Source organism: Eurosta solidaginis, chromosome 3 (genome assembly GCF_040869045.1).
Source record: "Eurosta solidaginis isolate ZX-2024a chromosome 3, ASM4086904v1, whole genome shotgun sequence".
In the NCBI taxonomy this organism is placed as follows: Eukaryota; Metazoa; Arthropoda; class Insecta; order Diptera; family Tephritidae; genus Eurosta; species Eurosta solidaginis.
In genome coordinates this window covers 100,731,591-100,755,998 of record NC_090321.1, presented here as the reverse complement: position 1 = coordinate 100,755,998, position 24,408 = coordinate 100,731,591, and the positions used below count along the sequence as shown (strand labels likewise).

Here is a 24,408-nt window from a genome sequence, read left to right as displayed (position 1 = left end):
AGGATGGTGGATTCATTGTAAACTTTTTGATTTGGAATGGGCACTTCACTTATTATTTTTTGTTTTAAATATTTTTTTATCTGAAATTAGCACTTCACAACGACTTAATGCATTCACAAAAACTGTTGCGTTATATATGATCTACGAGACGAGGTAATAAGAATGAAATAGTAATTTCAATTCTACCTGCTGTGTCTTGTGGTGGCTTAAAAAAACAACACAAGCAATTTTACAATCTGCAATTGTGTCACACTGGTACCTTCATTTTTTAAAACGGATGAATAAAAAACCCACACAACTATGTTTACGACATGCAAATGCATCACAGTGATGCCTTGGTTTTAAAAGGGTTGTAAAAACGCTAATTTCTAATAATTTTTTTAATTTCTTTTCTATTACTAAGTTAAATTCATTTTTTCATTTACATATGTTCTGACTAAATAAATTTCTAAAGAGAAATATAAACTCCAAAAAGAAAAAACATAGGCATTTCGCTGATTTTTTCATGTAAAGTGCAAAACCGGCGATTTTTTGAAATGTTTGTATGTTGAACCCCCAGGGGGGTTCCAGGGGGTGTTCCACTGGCATCCGTGGGTCGGGCCTCCAAAGTTAGTGGGGGTCGGTCATAATACATTTGGACTCGATTGGAGCACTCTAAATGGGTCAAAGTGGGATTTTTCAAAATTTGCCCCTACCCAAAAGTTCGACCCAAATTGGGGGACACCAGAATTCATTTTAGAGGTATGGTTCCTTCGGCAAAGTTTCTTATTTTGATCCCTAGAAATCGACCCGGCCTAATGTACAAGTTAATTTTTTATTTAAAAAAAAAGAATTAATTTAGTAATTTATAAATATATACTTTTCGTTATTGCACTAAATTTTATCAAATTTATTTTAACGCTTAGGCATTTCGCCTTCAAACGAGTATTAAATTTTTATAGAAATCAAAACGTCTATCGAGTTTGGTACAAATTGGTAAAGCGGTTACTAAGATCAAACTTTTTAGCATAAATGGGCAGTACCACTCCCTTTTTCCAAAATTCGTTGGCTGTTTAATCTCTAGCTCAAATAAAATTACATTGAACCACTTTCAATAACTTTTAGTTATTGAAAAAATACACATTTGGCTTGTAAATTAAAAAAAAAAAACATGTAAAATTTTACGATGAATTTTGAAGCACCTTGTTATTGTGGCACCAAAAACGGACATTTGAGTTTTATAAGAGTATTGCCATTTAAAAGAAACAATACGTCTATCGATTTTGGTAGTTATTGATTACGTGACTACTTAGATACAACTGTTTATCATAAGTGGGCAGCGCCACGCTATCTTATCAAAATCATTAGTTTATCTTATTTAATGCTTAAATACGTCATTATAAAACAAATATCATTTTATTATTTTTTTATTTTTTACTAAAAACATTTTGTTTTTGCGTTTTTCTAAAAATTTTCGAATTTGGCGAATTTTTTTGAAGTACCCTGTATCTGTGACATTCTGAGCTTTCACACAATAAAACCTCAAATAATTATTCATTTGCATTTTAAAATTTTTAAATATCTTCATTGGTTCAAAAGTTATAATTTTTGCAAAGAAAAAACTCAAAAGGCGCCACTGTGATACGACTGTGTTCTCAGGTGCCGTATTTCCCTTACAGTACCAACAACAACAACATCAGCCTATTAGGAGAAGTTTCTTCTTTCAGTACTTGGCGACAAAGTTTTTCTCCCACCACGAATCCGACGCAAAAACTGCGCTTATTTGCATGGCGACTCCAGTAGATGTCGCAATCTTTAATCTTCTTTCTTCCTTGCATCGTCCATCGCATTGCTTGGATGGAGGTGATGTCGGCTTTTGATTTCATAAGGGCACCAACCAGCCGGGCATCTGCACCAATTAAGGGAGCGGGCATTTCAGGTGCATGCCCTCAAACCATAGTCCTTTAAAAATTTGCGGGGGTCATCAGTAAAGGGTTGTCTTCTTTTCTGTGGCCCTAATTGTTTTTTTCATTGGAGTGTGCTTCTATGTGGCGGGTCATAAGCACAGTGCAAAACCCGGGGGTATTGGCCGCAAGCGACCGGCAGTAGTGAGTCGCTTGAAAGAATAGATCTTGCCATTCCCTGGTGAATGGCGGTCAGAAGCTTTTCCCACTTACGTGGACTTTTATGCGCTGCTACACCTCCTTAATATATTACAGAAGAGAACAGTTCAGCACTCTAAATCTTTACCTTTCTGGATCAGGAAACTAACTCTTTACCTTTCTGGATCAGGAAATAAAGCGATTTAACTCTGAGGTCGTATGTGCAGTTATGGTTATTTGCAATATATTACATGACGCAATAATAATAATAATAAAAAGAAGAAGGGACAGGACTGTCTTCAGCTCTGCCGAAGGCCTCATACCTTTCATGAATGGAGTTGAACAATAATCTGATAAAATTCCAAAAATACATAAAATGTGAAAAATGAGTTGTGTTATATATAATACTGATCTTGACGATCAGACAATAACTTATGCCATATTTGTTTGTGGTAAAATTTCAAGCTTGTAGATGTTAAACTGAAAATAAAAAAATAAAACGAATTTGTGCCTAGACACTCGGATATACCGGGCAACGAGATGGCTGACGAACTTGCCAGAGAGGGCACATCCGTTCCGCTTTCGTCGTCCTGGAAAGGATTGAGCATGCCGATCGCTACCTGTAAGCTCAGTATGAAAGGAATTTTCTTTAGGAAAGGGGGTTGAATCCTGCTATCACACTAAGCCCTTGTGGCCTGAATGGGATGCGAAACACACAAGAAGTCTCCTTCTGCTTGGAAGGGTGGGACATATCTCTGGTGGTCAGACTTATAACCGGCCAAATAGCAATCGGGAGGCATGCACAACGGCTGGGTGCTCTTTATAATGATTACTGCAGGAGCTGTAGAAACGAGGAGGAGTTAGAAACAGTTAAGTCGTTCCCGTGCGATTGTCCTTCGCTTTGGCACAAGAGGGAGAAATTTGTGAGATCTCCCTAATCTGTTAATTTGAACCTAAGAAATTCCAGAGATTTGCTGAATCGACCTGTTGGTTTGAGTAGGGGAGAGATCCACTTGGTATCACAATGGGACTTTTATGGGCCTAAGTGCGGTGGTGGTGCTCGCACCAGTGGCCACTCTAACCTAAATTAACTATTTCTTATACATAGAAATTGTCACCCTGATCATTTCAGTATGCATTTTGTTGGGTCTGTATCTGTTCCTTTAAGGACAATCTTCGAGAATCGGACCAAACTTAGTACTTTATTCATGAAATGTAAAAAATGTTTTCCTTAATTTTCATCCGCATTAAACAAAAAAAAATAATAATAAGTATATCGCATTCGCTACCTTTATTTACAAAGTACCTGTTCCAGTAAGTATTTTTTAGTTTAAGATTAGCATAGAGATATACTTACAAACGTATGTAGCAGCTATTAATTTATTTCTTATCGTAAAAAATTAGTAACTCGCTTCGCTGGCCTTGAATAAAAGGCTATTCATGTATTACATAATATGATTATGTAAGAAATTCACAAGTTATATATATTTTCAGTTAAGTTGAAAATTCAAATTAAGATTAATAAACTGCCCGATCTTTTCCAACACACCTGGATAAACGGACTGCATCAGCTGTTGATAAGAATCTTCACCCATTTGGATACGTAAAGAATTCAATTGCCATTCCAAATATTCTGTTAGCACAATTTTATGCACTGGGTCTTTGAGAGACAATTGTCTGCAACGATCGTAATGATAAGTCTTATAATCGAAACCGTCGAGTATACAGTAACTACTTGTATCCAAATCTCGTTCATCAAGGAAAACCAACGAATCACAAAATTTCATTGGCTTCTCGCCAGCTGGACGGAGTGGTAAATTTTCTACGCTTTCTGCACTATTATCCACTTCCTCGTTTTCTTCTCGCATCACATCCATAAGTGCGTCTCCAATATTTTGCATTATACCTGAAAAACGTTCAACCAATATTGGATTATTGGTAAATACAGATGCAAACGCAAGTGCGAAGAGTTTTCGCTTTTCAATTTCTGTTACCAATGGCATCTTACGTATCCATACATCAAGTATAGTCTCTAATGCATTCGGTAGTTGCAATTCCTGTAAAACTGCGGTAAACACAGATTGACTTATAAGCAACACCCGCGCAACCATCATCAAATACATTGACATTAACATTGGGAACTCTTTATCCAGGTACACTTGTTTAAAAATGTAAGGTAAGGCAGGTCGTACCAGTTCCAATCCAAAAATTGGATCCGATTTTAAACAAGTCTCGAATACCTTAAGCATCAAAGCTACGCCCTCCGGTCGCAAATCGTCAAACATTCGTGTACAAAATTGCACGAAATCCAGGCCATACCTTTCAAGAAATGTTCGTGCGTCTAACAGGATATAAGCTTGGATAAGAATCAACACAATACGCAAATTCTCTGAAGACATTTCTATTATAGGTAACAGATGTTTACATAATGCTAGTAGCTGGGGCGACATAACGGTTGAATTCTCCACAACGGCAACCCAGAGCGCCAAACCTTCTTCGATGAGGTATATATGCGAGGGTTTCTAAAAATAAAATAAGTTAAAAAAAATTAAAATGTGTGTATGGTAAATGTGTAAAGTGGAACCTAGTGCATTCCAAACATACATATTGTGACGAATATTAGTATCACTAAGTGATACTCACATCACTGACCTGATACTAAGTAAATAAAGGCACAACAACACTAAAGTAAGCTGCCACTCTTGCTACATAAACACATTAATCATCATTTACCCACATACATACAAGGCAACGAAGAGATAACTCACACACAGATGTAGTCATCTGCCGAAGTAATACTCACGCAAACACGCATATGGCTATGCAAGAGACTATAAACCAGACATCGGAAAATAATGGCACAATTGTGCAGACTCAATTCACACGTATTCTCATTCTCTTTAGTTTAGTCATAGATTAGATTGATACGAATCTTTTGTTTACGCTCTCATATTTTCGCTCTCGCGAGGGATGTATCTTCTAGTTGTTGCTGGCAACAATCACAGATAAATCCCTCGCGCCAGCTGAAGCGGTTGCCAGAACAAAAAATGTGCCAGCCAAAACGAAATACGTGCCAAAAATTTTGGTAAATTTTAGGTTGACCTACAACTGTAGAATAGCGTTCAAAAATTATGGGAAAAAGGATAAAAATACATGTTTTAGTGTAAGTATTATTAGTTCGAAGGCGGAGGGTAAATGTTATTTCGCATTCAAAAGTTATCACTAAAAATAGGTTTTGTAAATATGAACTCCCGATGCAACCAGTCCATTTTGATCACAGAACCTGGAACGCCAGACATGTAGGATAAGCCCTATCCATTAAATAATATTAACTATTATATCATAGGTCCGATTTACTGAAATTTCAAAAGAATATATGGTTTTCACTGCGAGTTAAATGCGTTACAATATTTGACTAATTAATTTAATCGAAATGTTAGTTTTACTTAGATTTGTTTATATTTAACTCTAACTAGTCGTATTATTGTAAAATAACTTTAAGGAAATAAATATTTTACGACTATCATTTAATAAAATAATCGCCGAAATGTATGTCAAAAATCCCCATTGTCAAATCTATTAATTTTTGTTTGGAGTGGCATCATTGATAAATGTTATAAAAAATGTGCATTTTGACAGCGCTCTCTCGAAACAAAGAGTTGCAAATCCATTCATCTATGGTTTAGTTGTCGCTGAACATTTGGCGCAGTAACCAGCGTTGCCATATATTTTTTATCCAAGTCGTCAAACGCCGCCCAAAAAATTGTGAAAAATCGTCATATATATGGCAACAACCAAAGTTGAGTTAGGACGAAGTTGGGTTATTACCAGGGGACGTACGATTGTATTTGCCGGAAACCAAAATGAGATCGCCGGATTTCATTCAACAATATTAACTTTAAAAGCGCTTTTCTGAAAATTGTCTTGACTGTTATTTTTTGTTCCCACATACAACATATAAAATCGTTATCAATTTATTTCGTTTTATTTTATAAATAACAATAACGCCTTAAAAGATAAATTTTGTATTACATACAAAAGGTACTTGTTTTCAGTCATTTTCATCAGTCATTGCATCAGTAAAAATATTTCTATCGAATGGGTATATCAGTACATCTGAAACCGTTAACTGCAACTTGGTCAGTCTGAACCTTATAATACGCTTTGGAAAAGAGACCAACTAAATCGAATTGAGTAACTTTTCGTCCATTTTCTCTCATAAAACGCTTTAATTTGTTACTGTAATAAGTCTTGAGTGGTCTCATGAATGCTCTGTCTAGCGGTTGCATTTTATGATTGGAATGCGGAGGCAATGATATCATCATCACTCCGTTTTTACGAGCTAAGTTGATCACTTCAATATATATTACTTTAGTGTCCATCTAAAATCAACATTATTGGATCTATTTCTTGGTGTTTGAATACTTAAAATAAATCTTACATTTTCATTACAAAATCGTCCAAGCGTCATTCTAGTTGAAACTCGTCAAAATGACGACGGCGTCGTCAATATGTCAACACTGGCAGTAAAATCGATTATGTTCGTTGCTCGTTATGTTGACGAATGTTATTAGCAAGCAACAAGCAAAGATCGTTTGTTAGTTTTTTCAATGCGCACAAGCGGGAAATATTTAATGTTGACCAACCCTTTTGCGCAAATACAATGTATTTAATTGTATAAACCTTTTCTTGCATTGTGCGCATTAAAAATATAATAAAAAACGATCTGGTCTTGTTGCTTGCTAATAAGCGAATGAACTACGCAAACCGATGCATCAAGTGATGTGCGCGATTATCGCGCACTCACTAACACATCTGCATTTTTATTTTGCCGATGCCTGCAAAGCGAATTCAGTAAAGGTGGTGTTTTCCCAACAGCTGATTGCTTGTTCTTGATAAGTTTCCATACAAAGCCTTGTACAACAATATGTCAGTTAATCGAAATCAATGAAAATTTTCTTTTGACTTCACATTCTTCTGCACGGGGAATTGGTTGAACTCGCTTTGCCACCACCTGGTATGGATTCGTCTTGCGATGCCTGCTATAAACTACAAATATACATGTACATATATAGCTGGTAACCAAGCATGGTGTTCGCTAGTTACTAGACCTTAGAAGAAATGAGTGGACGAGACAACAGAGAGTATAAAGGCAGCGAAAACTAGGTAGTCAGTGATCAGTTTGATTTAAACACGCTATCAGTTGCGAAGTGAAATATAATTGTGAAGTATAATTGTACTACTCCCACAGTAATCTAATAAAGACCATTTTGCATTACTGAATATTGGAGTTATTTATTCGTCAATTTACCGATTCTAACGTTTGCAGAAGGTGTAAAATAAACGGAGTTTCCCCAAAATTCGTTACAATTGGTGTCAGAAGAGGAATTGTTGAATAAATTCCAGATTTTCAGAGTACAACAAGCACATGGCAAAGTGGAGTGAATTGAAGATCCAGCAACTGAAGGAGTTGGAGATCTGTGGATTGAATACAACCGGCAATAAACTCAAACTTCAGGCACGACTACGAGAGGCAATGGAATCAGACGGATTTAACGTGGAAGAGTATGTCTTTCATATTGATGGCGATGAGACAACAAAATTGGAGGAGAAAAATGAAACACCGCAGGCAATGGCGAACACAGACCTGAACATGATATTGGCTGCAATATTGGCACAAAAGTCCGAAATGTCATCACAAATATCCACCAACATGTCATCGCAACTGGAATCGCAGCAGACACGTATAACATCCAATATGGGAACACAACTAGAATCCCAGCAGACACGCATAACATTGAAGATTGAATCACAAGAAACGCGTATTTCAGAAATGTCGACACAGATTACATCAAAGATGGAAACACAACTAAAAGAACAAGAGACATGCATAACAGTACAACTCGAAGCGCAAGAGGCGCGTATATCATCAAAACTCGAAGCGCGTATGGACGAGAAAATAATGCAGTTTGAGGAAAAAATCGAGGCCGAGGCGGATGCTTTGGGAGGTCGTATACAAGAGTTGCAACTAAATCGCCCAGCTGTTTCAGCAAGCAATACGAAGGTAAAAACTCCATCTTTTGACGGCTCTGTTCCTTTGCAGGTATTTAAGCTTCAATTTGAGAAGACGGCAGCAGAGAACAACTGGAATGCGGATGATAAAGTTGCTGCACTGTTCGTGGCATTGAATGGGCCTGCAGCTGAAATCTTACAGACAATTCCAGAGTACGAACGGAACAGCTATGAAACATTGATGAGCGCTCTAGAGAGGCGATGCGGAAGAGAACACAGGGAACAGATACACCAAATAGAGTTGCAAAACCGCTACAAAAATCTAATGAGACTTTGTAAGAGTTTGCTTGGGATGTTGAAAGGTTCGCTCATTTGGCAAATACGGACGTACCCGAATACACCGAGAGGGTAAAAATTCAGAGCTTTATAAATGGCATACGGGACGTGGAAACGAAACAAGCTATATACGCAAACCCAAAGCTAACATTTGTGAAATGGTATCCCATGCACTGACTCAGGAAACAGCGTCACTTTTGAGTAAGCCCGCATACAAAGCTCATCGCGTGCAAGTGGAAAGGCCAGACTGGGTGGACACAAATTTGGAAGCATTAAAAGGAACGCAGCAGAAAAACGATGGTGCCGTCAATGCTTTAAGTGTGGAAAGCCAGGGTACATTGCACGTTATTACAGTACCAACCCTAACAGTTCCAACAATGTGGGTGGCCGTAAACGCAGAGCTGAAGGAGATGCGCAAATCTCCAAATCTACTCAATCGTTAAACTAAAGCGAGTCAGCCGCAAGGAGCGACAGCTGGCCTCCACAATTGAATGCCCCATAATCTCTATCTCGCGAATTGGAAGAAGGTCAAGCAATCTTACTGTCGGAGGACATGTGGATGGAAAGAAACATTTACTGACTATAGACACGGGTGCATCTCATTCCATCGTTCGGTCAGATTTAGTCTAATTGCTTGGAGCAAGATTACGTAGGTACAGCCAAGGGAGAGGACACCCAGGTAATTGGAGAAGTAGCATGTGAAGTAGCAATTGGGAACGTCACGGTACTTCACAATTTTATAGTGACAGAGAATGTTGATGAAATCATAATTGGAGTGGACTTCTTAGTCGACCAAAGCATCCAGATCGATATGCAAAGCAAGACGATGCGATATAAGAACATGGATGTGCCACTTAATTTCGGCTACGAAAGAGACTACAGCAGTAAACGAGTGCTGGTGGAAGAGTCAGCAAATACCACCAAAATCAGAAGAAGTCATCTGGGCCAAGGTTGATGGAGATTGTGGGACAAATTGTGGGTTGTCTAAGCAGCAAACAAATCAACACCGAATGTACTCGTAGGAAAAACCCTGGCTATGACAAAACAAGATGGACGTATTCCGGTAAGAGTACTCAATGAGTTCAAGTCCCCTCAAACTGACCAAAGGAGCTATATAGGAAAGATGACAAGAGGCTGAAATAGTTATTAACTGTGAACAGCTCCAGGAAAACGTTTCAACTAGCAAGATTAATCTTTCAAATGATTTCACGGCATGAACGGAGGGGCTAGAGGAAGACTATCAGAGTAAGGCAAAACAACTGCGCCTAAAGTACGCGAACATATTTGACCAGGATGGTTCTAAACCAGGCCGCACCAAAGTTGTGAAACATCAAATTGACACAGGAGATGCGAGGCCGATCCGTCAAGCTCCTCGTAGTGTTCCACTGGCGAAGCGGGAAGTGAGCCAAATCATACAACAAATGAGCGACAGCGGCGTAATCGAACCATCAGCTAGTCCATGGAGCTCACCGGTGGTACTTGTGAAGAAGAAGGATGGAAAAATGAGGATTTGCGTGGATTACCGGAAGTTGAATGACGTTACGAAAACGGATAGCTACCCATTGCCAAGAATTGACGACACTCTGGACTCGCTATCTACAAAATGGTTTTCCACGCTGGACTTAAAAAGTGGCTACTGGCAAGTGGAGATGAAGAAGGAAGACAAGAAGAAAACAGCCTTCAGCGTCGGTGATGGTCTTTGGCAATTTACGGTGATGCCTTTTGGACTTTGTAATGCACCAACTACTTTCGAGAGACTCTTCAATACTTAAAGTATTTGAAAAATAAAATTTGGTATGTAAGGTCCAAGGCATGGAAATGAAAATATCTAGCATCAATACTCCGGACCATTTTTTGCTCAACGGAATATCATAGAGTAAAATTTTGCGTATGTGCTTTTCCTTGCGTGGAAAAATGTGCTCAAGAACAATTTTTTTGCACGGTTTTTGCAACAATTTTAAAAATAGAAATTTATTTCACAGAAATAAAAAATGTGCTCTTAAAGAGTTTTTAAGTACAAGCAAATTGGTGTTTGATTTGTCGGTAAAAGTCTAGTTGAGGGGTCGACTCCTAATACGCTATCAAAAATATCGAGAGAGGTGTCAAAAGACGCGTATTGACCTCGACAATAATAATGTGAAAAATAAACTCAATTCAGTACAAAAAATAACATAACGTATACAACTCAGATTCAAAAGCTTGATTTCATCAATAGCTTTCTTGGGGAATGTGAGTTGCTAAAGCATGGGGAATGTGAGTTGCACGAGCAGACCATCGTATTTGTGACATGCTGTGCAAGGAGCAATTAGTTTTTTCCTTGAGAATTTCCCATCTCTGAGGGCTTGCGCTATAGATATTATACAATTTCTGTATAATGCCGAAAAATGTGACGACTTCTGCACAACATTCAGCAGCTTGCACTCCACATAAATTTAAACTATGACAAGCACAAGGTGCAAATATTGCCAGGGAGTTATCACTCAGGAGATTACTCTGCGCTCCTTGATAATGACCGCTTATATTACTGCCATTATCATACCCTTACCCACGGCAGTCATCCAAGGGAATATTGTGCTTTTTTAGAGTGCTGCGAATCACCTCAGCGATAGCTTCTCCTGTTTTTGCGTTACAATCGACAAACTCTAAGAAGCGTTCTTGGATTTTCCATTTTCCGGAGTCCCTGTCTAATAGAACATAACGCAATATAAAAACTTACTTACTTACTTACTTACTTAATTGGCGCTTAACCGTCTACACGGTTATGGCCGTCCAACAAGGCGCGCCAGTCACTCCTTCGCTCCGCCAACCGGCGTCAATTGATCACACCTAGGGAGTTTAAATCGTTTTCCACCTGGTCCTTCTTCTTGGCCGAAGCATCATCTTTCATTCGCATAACATGGCCTAGCCAGCGCAGCCGCTGCATTTTAATTCGCTGGACTATGTTGATGTCTGCGTATAGCTCGTACAGCTCATCATTAAATCTTCTTCGGTACTCGCCATCGCCAACGCGTTGAGGTCCATAACTCTTTCGAAGAACTTTTCTCTCGAACACTCCCAAAGCCGCTTCATCTGCTGTTGTCATGGTCCATGCTTCTGCCCCATATAGCAGGGCGGGTACGATAAGTGACTTGTAGAGTATGATTTTCGTTCGCCGAGAGAGGACTTTACTTTTCAATTGCTTACCTAATCCAAAGTAGCATTTATTGGCAAGATTGATTCTTCGCTGGATTTCAGTGCTGATGTTGTTGCTGGTGTTGATGCTGGTTCCCAAATAAACGAAGTCTTTTACTATTTCGAAATTATGGCTGCCAACAGTAGCGTGGTTGCCAAGGCGCATATGCGCTGACTCTTTGCTCGATGACAGCAGGTACTTCGTTTTGTCCTCATTCACCATCAAACCCATCTTTACCGCTTCTTTTTCCAGTTTGGAGTAAGCAGAACTAACAGCGCGGGTGTTTAGGCCGATGATATCAATGTCATCAGCATATGCCAGTAATTGCACGCTTTTATAGTATATTGTTCCAGTGCGGTTAAGTTCTGCAGCTAGTATAATTTTCTCCAGCATCAAATTAAAGAAATCGCACGATAGGGGGTCACCCTGTCTGAAACCTCGTTTAGTTTCGAACGGCTCGGAGAGGTCCTTCCCAATTCTGACTGAGCTGATGGTGTTGCTCAACGTCATTTTGCACAGCCGTATAAGTTTTGCGGGGAAACCAAATTCAGACATAGCGGCATATAGGCAGCTCCTTTTCGTGCTGTCGAAGGCGGCTTTAAAATCAGTCTCCTCAATATGCGCCGAATAAGGGGTTGCATCCACTATTACTGTGTAATACTTGACAGACTTTCCCTCGCCTTCTACCTTTCTAATTACTTGACTTGCACAGATTTCTATGAACTCATTTTGTATTCCATCAGACAAATAATGTGCTTGGAGACGATTCTTTTTCGTTTGAGATTCCCTCACCTTCTCCAAATGGTCATGCAATAGGGGGTCATAATTACTAATCAGTTCCAAAATACCAAGAAAGTTTCTTTTTTTTTTGGATTTCCGATCAATGAATTATCCCCTCTAAATGCCAATCCTTTTTCTCCAAGAAATAAAACAACATCAAGAATTCTACGAAGTATCTCTCTCCAGCGAGCTGCTTCATTTTTAAGGGTTTCCGCTAAAAGAAAATCCACTGAACTTGCATTTCGAATTCTCATTTCATATTGGCGCCACTGTATATGGCAAGTTTTATGATTTTGACTATTTTCATGTTCAGGAATTTTGTTGTGTAACCTCTTCCAACCTTTATCTTTAGAATAACCTGAAGATTTTGTCAAAGCTGATCGGGTATTTTCGGAAATTTTGCTGAAAAGTCGGCATGGAAAACAAAAAAGCGCTTCTTTTGTTGCACTCCAAACGAGCCAATCACGCTTTACTTTTTCTCCGTTTTTTTCAGAGTAGTATTGAGTATGATTTGAAGGAAATGGCGACCACTTAAGACGTTGGGAAGTCGAAATAAAATGTGATTTTAAGTTAGTTGAAGCATTTTTGACAGATAGCGTTTATAAAATAACTTAAAGTCACATTTTATTTCGACTATGATTATGCCCCATAGTATTTGATCGGATGCTTATGATTTTAGTTAAGTGATTTTCAATTTAAAAAAAATTTTTGTAGCAACAAAATATATATGGGTTATTCCATCCCATTTCGACCAATTTTGAACCCGACCCCTTTAGAATTGGCTGACAGTTTTTCTTCTTTTTCTAGCTTACGAAAGACGTTTTTCAGAATTTTTTTAAATTTTTTCATCCAACTCAAAAAAAGTTATGAATTAAAAAAAAAACACCGTTTTTGTTTTCAAAATGCTATAACTTTTTCTAAAATTGACCGTTTGGGATCTTTTTTTTTTAAGTTGTTTTTAAATGTACTTTTCGGAAAAAATACAAACAAATTTTTAAAGTTTTTTTTTTTTAATTTTTCAGACACCATCACACAACCAAGCTCACGATCCGCCACTGTTATACATATTAAAGCTCCCTTCACCACCAGAACGAGATAACAACATAATGGCAACTGGCGCTGGCCCCTCAATAGACGAATTAGTTTCCAAAATTAATAGTAGTTATCTACCCAATATATCTGTTTATTTCACCTCAAGTGATCTTAAACTATTGCCTACCAAGTCCACGGCCACTCTGTTTAAGACATTTAAGGAACAGATGACGCAAATATTGGACATTCACGTCGATGGCATTACGCTACCGACTGTCAGTCACCCAAAAATCTTAGGGGTGACGTTCTATAGCACTCTCACTTTCAAGGCGCATTCCTCCGAAATGGTGTCTAAAGTACAAAGCCACAACAAAATCCTCAAGTTTCTTGTCGGCAGCACAACTTACAAAGCAATTAGTCGACTGCTCATGTGATACGCGTCACCGATTTGGTGGCCTCACTTAAATATAATAGTCAGAAAATGCTGCAGGCGTGCAAAATATTGCACTCAGAACTACCACGGCATGTCTTCTTATGACCCCTGACCACCACCTGCATAGTGAGGCAAAAGAGCCAAACTTAAAAGAGTTGTTGCTGAATTTTTACAAGGCGGGGAATCCCAGCAAATAACTGCTTACTCTAGCCCCGCCTCCCATAGTGATAAGACAACATCTCCGTAAGTACTGCCATGAGATACAGCACCTACAAACTCAGCCGGTTGATCCAGATAAACATAATGAGGCCCTAAGCCTAATCCACACTGAGTCGGTAAATATCTTCGCTTGGTCGCGCCCGGTGAACGCTGTTATCAACATACTGTTGCATAAACTAACTAGTAGGTCTATTGGTGTTTTTAATAACTAGTATGCCATCTGGTATAATGCAGAGACTGACTAGCGTGTTAAATCCCTGCAGTCAAAAGCCAAAGTAGTCAGCAAACATTCTAGTTCATTGACTAGAATTTTGTGGCTAATTCATACTAGTTTTGCTGTACTGTTGTTTTCACGACTGTATTTTGCTGTCAGCACTAATTAATGACATTTAGGACCAAATCACGGCGATTTTTTTTTATTTTCAATTATAACACTGCTAACTTAAAGGTAACATTGTCGTCAACAACAACAACGACAGCAGCAACAGCAAATGTAAAAGTACGATTCGCGGAGCAGTATCAAATATTCGTTGTGAAGGAATGTGTGGTAAATATTACCATCTAACACCAAAATGTGATTGATTGTATGCATAATATGCATAACGTACATTTTAAAAGATATGCAAATGGTAGTGAAGCAAAATCTACAACAACTATCCGAATACAGAAATTAGTTTGATAATGCACTAACGAAAAATTAAAGTGAAATAGAACAATTTTGAAAGCGGTAGAATAGTACCCAGAACATTATGTAACCCAATATCGTTACCAGTTCTTTTATCCGCGATTCTGGCCCAAGTGGCAACGCTGTCATCACCGAAAGATTTGAAAGGTAGTTTTCTTCGCTTTCACGGTGGCCACTTTGCTCCATTTGGACCAAAAATGGTCCCTTCCAACCCCATTTGGTCCGCTGGTCCCTTTTCTTCAATTTTGGTCCTTTTTAGGCAGTAGCCACGATTGGTACTTTTCTTTCTTTTTCACTCAGGTAAAAATTCACAATATTGCCCAAAAATTCGCTACACTTTCGTTAGCCCCCATATAATTTTGAATTTACTTCAATGGAATTCTCACCATAAAAAACAATAAAATGTGCGAACAATAACATTTAACCTAGGATATAATTTATGCCAGGCATTAAAAAGAAAAGTGTTGGCAAAGACATTGTAGTTAATTTTTGATGAAATAACCGACTAATCAAAAAAACTCTTGTTTTATAATAATATTAATAACGGCTAGATATTTCGATCGGTTATACAACACTATGTAAAATATATGAAAATAAAAATTCTAGCATAGCTTATAGCGAGCACTCTGCCGTGAAACTAACACTTTCAAAACTTATACGAAGAAATTCTATGCATTACTTCTCGTTTGGCACGTTGATATTTAAATCTTTCTCACCCAGCTCAATGAGTTTAAGGAATTCCAGGACTATTGTGGTGTTAAGCCACGCAAGGTAATTGAAAACTAAGTCTCTTAGCACAAGAAATATTTTAACTCGAAGACAGGAGGAAGCAAATGCAAAAGAGATTTAATTTCGGAAGAAATGTTTTGTATAAAATTATTCCCGTAGGTGCTAGCAGAACCCCTGAGGCCTGGGACCAAAACTCACCTTACTGAATCTAGGCTCTGATATGAAGTTTAAATGTTAAGGGAAAAAGTAAGCATATATAAAAATAACACTAACAAAACTGCCTAGTTTTATTTATGATTTACTGAGTTTTCCACATACATAGTTCGGCAACACCAGAAAGCAAATATAGAACAGTTTCTTACTAAAACCTAACTGCACTATACATTTTATTACATTGCAATGAACAACACAATGTTAGAACCAAGAGCTTTATGACCAAAACTAGGTTCACAACGTTTGGTTGGTGAAAGATATACGACTGATCCTATGTCAAAATATAGTAAAATTTTAGTAAAATTTTGTATGGAAACGTTCTAAAATTTTGTATTTTATACTAATAAAATAAAACAAAATTTTGGTCATTTTTTTCGATGAATTTTGGTCTCAAATGAAAACATGGTGTGGCAACCGTGTTCGCTTTACCGAAAATGTCTCACTTGTAGATACGAGGTTAACGAATAAACGGGACGATGCGTATATGCATATTATGCATGATAAGTTTCTACATACATAATTTATTCTGTGAAAGTACATAATATAAACAAATATGTATAGCAAGAGGCAATACTTTTTTAATATTATCTTTACTTATTTGCGCTTACAATTCTTTATTTTTCAGTTTTGCCTTTTTCTAAACAACAACTGTTGTGTGGTTATTTCGATGCAACCACCTACTATTGTGGGTAAAAAATTATCCGGCTACTTTCGCGGGTAAAATACCAAAAGGGTGTAAAAGTTGCCACATGATTTCGTTACCGTGGTGAAGAATGTTGTTACCACACTAGAATCGGGGAGTTAGTGAAAGAGTCAAGGCAATGTAAACAGCGCAAGAATTGTGTGAAAAAAGTGTGAAGGACGTTAATAACGTGAAGTAGCTGAAGGCTTCAAGTGAAGAAGCGAGCAATGTGTAACGAACATCAACAGTGTTGAAGTCAAAATATTGTGGCGAATATTAGCATCTCTATGCTGTCAGTAAATAATCACAACGACAAAAACAGCAAGCAGCCGCACTTACATATATACATGCACACATTAAAGCAAGCAGCCACACTTATGTACAAGGCAAAGAAGAATATTCCATACACATAACCAGCAGTTTCCCTGCCAACCAACGTAAACCGCTTTTTGCCATTTTCACCTAAAATTCCAATACACTCATATTTTTCTGAAAGATACTAAACAACACCACCGCACTTTTGCGTGGGTATTTTCAAAAATTCATACTCGCCTAAATGTGGATTATAATTATAACAAGTAAGGAAGGCTAAGTTCGGGTGTAACCGAACATAACATACTCAGTTGAGAGCTATGGAGACAAAATAAGGAAAATCAATCTGGGGTAACCCTGGAATGTGGTTGTATAGCATGTGTATCAAATGAAGGGTATTAAAGAGTATTTTAAGAGAGAGTAGGCCATAGTTCTATGGATGAACGCCATTTAGGGATATCGACATAAAGGTGGACCAGGGCTGACTCTAGAATTTGTTTGTACGATATGGGTATCAAATGAAAGGTGTTACTGAGCATTTTAAGAGGGAGTGGGCCTTAGGTCTATCGGTGGACGCCTTTTCGAGATGTCCCCATTAAGGTGGACCAGGGGTGATTCTATAATGTGTTTGTACGATATGGGTATCAAATGAAAGGTGGTAATGAGTATTTTAAAAGGGAATGGGCTTTAGTTCTATAGGTGAACGCCTTTTCGAGAAATCGCCATAAAGGTGGACCAGGGGTGACTCTAGAATATGTTTGTACGATATGGGTATCAAATGAACGCTGTTAATGAGTATTTTGAAAAGGAGTGATCCTTAGTTCCATAGGTTGACGCCGTTTCGAGATATCGCCATAAAGGTGGACCAGGGGTGTCTCTAGAATGTGTTTGTACGATATGGGAATCAAATGAAAGGTGTTACTGAGCATTTTAAGAGGGAGTGGGCATTAGGTCTATAGGTGGACGCCTTTTCGAGATATCGCCATTAGGGTGGGCCAGGGGTGACTCTAGAATGTTTGTACGGTATGGGTATCAAACGAAAGGTGTTACTGAGCATTTTAAGAGGGAGTGGGCATGAGGTCTATAGGTGGACGCCTTTTCGAGATATCGTCATTAGGGTGGGCCAGGGGTGACTCTAGAATGTGTTTGTACGATATGTGCATCAAACGAAAGGTGTTACTGAGCATTTTAAGAGGGAGTGGGCATTAGGTCTATAGGTGGACGCCCTTTCGAGATATCGCCATTAGGGTGGGCCAGGGGTGACTCCAGAATGTGTTTGTACAATATGGGTATCAAATGAAAGGTGGTAAGGAGTATTTTAAAAGGGAGTAATCCTTAGTTCTATAGGTGGACGCCTTTTCGATATATCGCCATAAAGGTGGACCAAGGGTGACTCTAGAATGTTTGTACGATATGGGTATCAAACGAAAGGTGTTACTGAGCATTTTAAGAGGGAGTGGGCATTAGGTCTATAGGTGGACGCCTTTTCGAGATATCGCCATTAGGGTGGGCCAGGGGTGACTCCAGAATGTGTTTGTACAATATGGGTATCAAATGAAAGGTGGTAAGGAGTATTTTAAAAGGGAGTAATCCTTAGTTCTATAGGTGGACGCCTTTTCGATATATCGCCATAAAGGTGGACCAAGGGTGACTCTAGAATGTTTGTACGATATGGGTATCAAACGAAAGGTGTTACTGAGCATTTTAAGAGGGAGTGGGCATTAGGTGGACGCCTTTTCGAGATATCGCCATTAGGCTGGGCCAGGGTGACTCTAGAATGTGTTTGTACGATATGGGTATCAAATGAAAGGTGGTAATGCGTATTTTAAAAGGGAGTAATCCTTAGTTCTATAGGTGGACGCCTTTTCGAGATATCGCCATAAAGGTGGACCAAGGGTGATTCTAGAATGTTTGTACGGTATGGGTATAAAACGAAAGGTGTTACTTAGCATTTTAAGAGGGAGTGGGCATTAGGTCTATAGGTGGACGCCTTTTCGAGATATCGCCATTAGGGTGGGCCAGGGTGACTCTAGAATGTGTTTGTACGATATGGGTATCAAATGAAAGGTGGTAATGAGTATTTTAAAAGGGAGTAATCCTTAGTTCTATAGGTGGACGCCTTTTCGAGATATCGCCATTAGGGTGGGCCAGGTGTGACTCTAGAATGTGTGTACGATATGGGTATCAAACGAAAGGTGTTACTGAGCATTTTAAGAGGGAGTGGCATTAGGTCTATAGGTGGACGCCTTTTTGAGATATCGCCATTAGGGTGGGACAGGGGTGACTCTAGAATGTTTGTACGATATGGGTATCAAACGAAAGGTGTTACTGAGCATTTTAAGAGGGACTGGACATTAGGTCTATAGGTGGACGCCTTTTCGAGATATCGCCATTAGGGTGGGCCAGGGGTGACTCTAGAATGTTTGTACGATATGGGTATCAAACGAAAGGTTTTACTGAGCATTTTAAGAGGGAGTGGACATTAGGTCTATAGGTGGACGCCTTTTCGAGATATCGCCATTAGGGTGGGCCAGGGTGACTCTAGAATGTGTTAGTACGATATGGGTATCAAATGAAAGGTGGTAGTGAGTATTTTAAAAGGGAGTAATCCTTAGTTCTATAGGTGGACGCCTTTTCGAAATATCGCCATTAGGGTGGGCCAGGTGTGACTCTAGAATGTTTGTACGATATGGGTATCAAACGAAAGGTGTTACTGAGCATTTTAAGAGGGAGTGGGCATTAGGTCTATAGGTGGACGCCTTTTCGAGATATCGCCATTAGGGTGGGCCAGGGGTGACTCTAGAATGTTTGTACGATAGGGGTATCAAATGAAAGCTGTTAATGAGTATTTTGAAAAGGAGTGATCCTTAGTTCCATAGGTTGACGCCGTTTCGAGATATCGCCATAAAGGTGGACCAGGGGTGTCTCTAGGTGTTACTGAGCATTTTAAGAGGGAGTGGGCATTAGGTCTATAGGTGGACGCCTTTTCGAGATATCGCCATTAGGGTGGGCCAGGGGTGACTCTAGAATGTTTGTACGGTATGGGTATCAAACGAAAGGTGTTACTGAGCATTTTAAGAGGGAGTGGGCATGAGGTCTATAGGTGGACGCCTTTTCGAGATATCGTCATTAGGGTGGGCCAGGGGTGACTCTAGAATGTGTTTGTACGATATGTGCATCAAACGAAAGGTGTTACTGAGCATTTTAAGAGGGAGTGGGCATTAGGTCTATAGGTGGACGCCCTTTCGATATATCGCCATTAGGGTGGGCCAGGGGTGACTCTAGAATGTTTGTACGATATGGGTATCAAACGAAAGGTGTTACTGAGCATTTTAAGAGGGAGTGGGCATTAGGTCTATAGGTGGACGCCTTTTCGAGATATCGCCATTAGGGTGGGCCAGGGGTGACTCCAGAATGTGTTTGTACAATATGGGTATCAAATGAAAGGTGGTAAGGAGTATTTTAAAAGGGAGTAATCCTTAGTTCTATAGGTGGACGCCTTTTCGATATATCGCCATAAAGGTGGACCAAGGGTGACTCTAGAATGTTTGTACGATATGGGTATCAAACGAAAGGTGTTACTGAGCATTTTAAGAGGGAGTGGGCATTAGGTCTATAGGTGGACGCCTTTTCGAGATATCGCCATTAGGCTGGGCCAGGGTGACTCTAGAATGTGCTTGTACGATATGGGTATCAAATGAAAGGTGGTAATGAGTATTTTAAAAGGGAGTAATCCTTAGTTCTATAGGTGGACGCCTTTTCGAGATATCGCCATAAAGGTGGACCAAGAGTGATTCTAGAATGTTTGTACGGTATGGGTATAAAACGAAAGGTGTTACTTAGCATTTTAAGAGGGAGTGGGCATTAGGTCTATAGGTGGACGCCTTTTCGAGATATCGCCATTAGGGTGGGCCAGGGTGACTCTAGAATGTGTTTGTACGATATGGGTATCAAATGAAAGGTGGTAATGAGTATTTTAAAAGGGAGTAATCCTTAGTTCTATAGGTGGACGCCTTTTCGAGATATCGCCATTAGGGTGGGCCAGGTGTGACTCTAGAATGTTTGTACGATATGGGTATCAAACGAAAGGTGTTACTGAGAATTTTAAGAGGGAGTGGGCATTAGGTCTATAGGTGGACGCCTTTTTGAGATATCGCCATTAGGGTGGGACAGGGGTGACTCTAGAATGTTTGTACGATATGGGTATCAAACGAAAGGTGTTACTGAGCATTTTAAGAGGGACTGGACATTAGGTCTATAGGTGGACGCCTTTTCGAGATATCGCCATTAGGGTGGGCCAGGGGTGACTCTAGAATGTTTGTACGATATGGGTATCAAACGAAAGGTTTTACTGAGCATTTTAAGAGGGAGTGGACATTAGGTCTATAGGTGGACGCCTTTTCGAGATATCGCCATTAGGGTGGGCCAGGGTGACTCTAGAATGTGTTTGTACGATATGGGTATCAAATGAAAGGTGGTAATGAGTATTTTAAAAGGGAGTAATCCTTAGTTCTATAGGTGGACGCCTTTTCGAAATATCGCCATTAGGGTGGGCCAGGTGTGACTCTAGAATGTTTGTACGATATGGGTATCAAACGAAAGGTGTTACTGAGCATTTTAAGAGGGAGTGGGCATTAGGTCTATAGGTGGACGCCTTTTCGAGATATCGCCATTAGGGTGGGCCAGGGGTGACTCTAGAATGTTTGTACGATATGGGTATCAAACGAAAGGTGTTACTGAGCATTTTAAGAGGGAGTGGACACTAGGTCTATAGGTGGACGCCTTTTCGAGATATCGCCATTAGGGTGGGCCAGGGGTGACTCTAGAATGTTTGTACGATATGGGTATCAAACGAAAGGTGTTACTGAGCATTTTAAGAGGGAGTGGGCATTAGGTCTATAGGTGGACGCCATTTCGAGATATCGCCATTATGGTGGGACAGGGGTGACTCTGGTATGTGTTTGTACGATATGGATATCAAATTAAAGGTATTAATCAGGGTTTTAAAAGCGAGTGGCCCTTAGATGTATATGTGAAGGCGTTCTCGCGATATCGACCAAAATGTGGACCAGGTGATCCAGAAAATCATCTGTCGGGTACTGCTAATTTATTTATATATGCAATACCACTAACAGTATTCCTGCCAAGATTCCAAGGGCTGTTGATTTCGCCTTGTAGAACTTTTTCATTTTCTTCTACTTAATATGGTAGGTGTCACACCCATTTTACAAAGTTTTTTCCAAAGTTATATTTTGCGTCAATAAACCAATCCAGTTACCATGTTTCATCCCTTTTTTCGTATTTGGTATAGAATTATGGCATTTTTTTCATTTTTCGTAATTTTCGATATCGATAAAGTGGGCGTGGTTATGGTCAGATTTCGCCCATTTTTTATACCAAGAAAAAGTGAGCTCAGGTAAGTACGTGGGCTAAGTTTAGTAAAGATATATCGGATTTTGCTCAAGTTATTGTGTTAACGGCCGAGCGGAAGGACAGACGGTGGACTGTGCGTGGCGGAGCCACGCCCATTTTGAAATTTTCTTTTATTTTTGTATTTTGTTGCATCATATCATTACTGGAGTTGAATTTTGACTTAATTTACTTATATACAGTAAAGATATTAAATTTTTTGTTAAAATTTGAATTTAAAAAAATTTTTTTTTAAAAAGTGGGCGTGTTCTTCATCCAATTTTGCTAATTTTTATTTAGCACATATAGAGTAATAGTAGTAACGTTCTTGCCAAATTTCATCATGATATCTTCAACGACTGCCAAATTACAGCTTGCAAAACTTTTAAATTACCTTCTTGTAAAAGTGGGCGGTGCCACGCCCATTGTCCAAAATCTTACTAATTTTCTATTCTGCGTCATAACGTCAACCCATCTACCAAGTTTCGTCGCTTTATCTGTCTTTTGTAATGAATTATCGCACTTTTTCGGTTTTTCGAAATTTTCGATATCGAAAAAGTGGGCGTGGTTATAGTCCGATATCGTTCATTTTAAATATCGATCTGAGATGAGTGCTCAGGAACCTACATACCAAATTTCATCAAGATACCTCAAAATTTACTCAAGTTATCGTGTTAACGGACGGACGGACGGACGGACGGACGGACATGGCTCAATCAAATTTTTTTTCGATCCTGATTATTTTGATATATGGAAGTCTATATCTATCTCGATTCCTTTATATATGTACAACCAACCGTTATCCAATCAAACTTAATATACTCTGTGAGCTCTGCTCAACTGAGTATAAAAAAACTCTAAAATAAATAGACAGCTGTCATGAAAATATTGATATTTACGCAATTTCGCAGAAATGGAAATATTTCTGCACTTTCTTTAAAAATACCGCTTTTTGACTGCAAATATACGTAAATACTTTTGCAACAGTGGGCAACACACATAAGTGAAAGCGTTAGGCATTGGAAGTCGTATGAGCCGAAGAGTATTGTGAGAATGCTATCATGAGAAGACACAGATGGGAGCGGCAGACAGTAGTTATCAGGAGTCGTTTAAGTGCAGTTGTCGAAGCGAAGTTGCTACAAATATGTTGAAAGCCGTCGGTCCTATACTATTCTTCAAGATTGAATTTAGTAATCATTAATTAACGAATCCACATACCTAAAACTCTAACTCTTTAATTTTCATTAAAAAACATACGCATTGTTATCAATAATATTTAATATGTAATCATTTAATGATAAATAAACACTATACTTTTCACATTTAGGGGCTCAACCGAAGCCAAAAATAATAGATATTCAAAGTCGATGAGAGTGTATTCTAAAAAGACCAGTGCGTTACATAATTATTACACGCGATAGCACGCAAATCAAGCTGTAAGTAGAAAAATCGCGAATAACATGACTAAACAAAGTACAGATAAAGTGAAAATGACCGGAGACGAAGACTCCGAAAATTGCTGTAAAGTTGATGGCGCACAGTTATCTGAGTTGGTGCGCTTACTAGCTTCAAAAATGGACGCGGGTTGCAAAAGAGAGAGCAAAATGAATATTCCAATCGAATGCTTTGCTAAAATTGTACCCGAATTCGACGGTAAATCAATGCCAATAAAAAAGTGCCTCGAGATCTTCGAAGCAAATGCAGATGCGTATGGATTGAACGATAAACAAAAATATGTTCAGGCGCGTAATAGAATGTCGGGAACAGAACAGCTTTTACTTGAGTCTGTCGCTGTAAGTGACTTTGAAGCTCTCAAAACAGCACTCTTAAGCGAATTCCAGGTTGAGTATAATAGCGCAGAAATTCTTCGTCAACTGCGTGAAAGGAAAACGACAGAGTCAGAAACATTCCACGAATATGTGTTAAAGATGAAAAAATTAGCAGCATTGATGACGACTCTGTAATTCGCCATATAACGGATGGTTTAAAAGTAAAAGCAGAGTACAAAGTTATGTTATACAGATGCAAGACATTTGCAGAATTAAGAGAAAATTATGACATCATAGAAAGAGCTGCGCGAACATCGTCAGAAGTTCTGTACAAAGCGAATAAGAAAACAGAAACGGCTATTGATGTAAAAAATAAAGCGTTTGCGAAAAAAGAGCACTGTTACAACTGTGGCGCATCTGATCATAAAAGAGCTGAAAAGAGAAACAAAGTGTTTTAAATGCAATAAAAGCGGACACATAGCCAAAAATTTAATCAGAAAGGGGCGAACGAAAGTCCGCATGTAAACAAAATTGCAGGAAAAAG

The 24,408-nt window shown here is 38.9% G+C and overlaps 1 pseudogene; it reads right to left on the bottom strand.

The window, feature by feature from the left end:
• Positions 1 to 3,493: 3,493 nt before the first annotated feature.
• LOC137245942 (importin-11 pseudogene) overlaps positions 3,494 to 24,408 on the bottom strand; it is a 195,904-nt pseudogene continuing 174,989 nt past the window's right edge.